Genomic DNA, 523 nt, shown 5'->3' on the forward strand with positions numbered 1-523 from the left:
CCCTTATAGAAATATCATACTAAGAAATACTGAAAAATTATTAGTGATTAAATATTACCAGTAATTCAGTAATTTTTTGGCCAGTACTTAATTTCTGGTGAATACTGATAATAAAATCACTGTTAAATATTGATAGTAATCAAATACTGAGAATTATTATGCGAAGGTAAAAAATGAGAAAATCATAATGTTTACAAAAATATACTTATATTCCTAATTTTCTCATGTCTCATAAACTACTAGATATCGAAGGTTGTTAACACATTCCAAACTTTCGTAAACCCTCCTGCGATAATTTCGATCCCAAGCGGTATACCACCGGTCACCAATCCATGTCCTGACTCCGTTAAAGTATTGCTTAACCTGACGATCGAGCGGCACGCGGCGATTCCCAATGACTCCAACGATATTCTTACGATTAATGCATATATTAGGTGGTAAACTTAGTTCCTGCGGCTCACAGTTAGATGACGTTAGTTGTAGGTGTAATTTATTTTGACATCTGAAACTGGCTGCATTTTAG

This window comes from Odontomachus brunneus, unplaced genomic scaffold, assembly GCF_010583005.1.
Source record: "Odontomachus brunneus isolate Ranch 3 - 2012 unplaced genomic scaffold, Obru_v1 Obru_scaffold_458, whole genome shotgun sequence".
In the NCBI taxonomy this organism is placed as follows: domain Eukaryota; kingdom Metazoa; phylum Arthropoda; class Insecta; order Hymenoptera; family Formicidae; genus Odontomachus; species Odontomachus brunneus.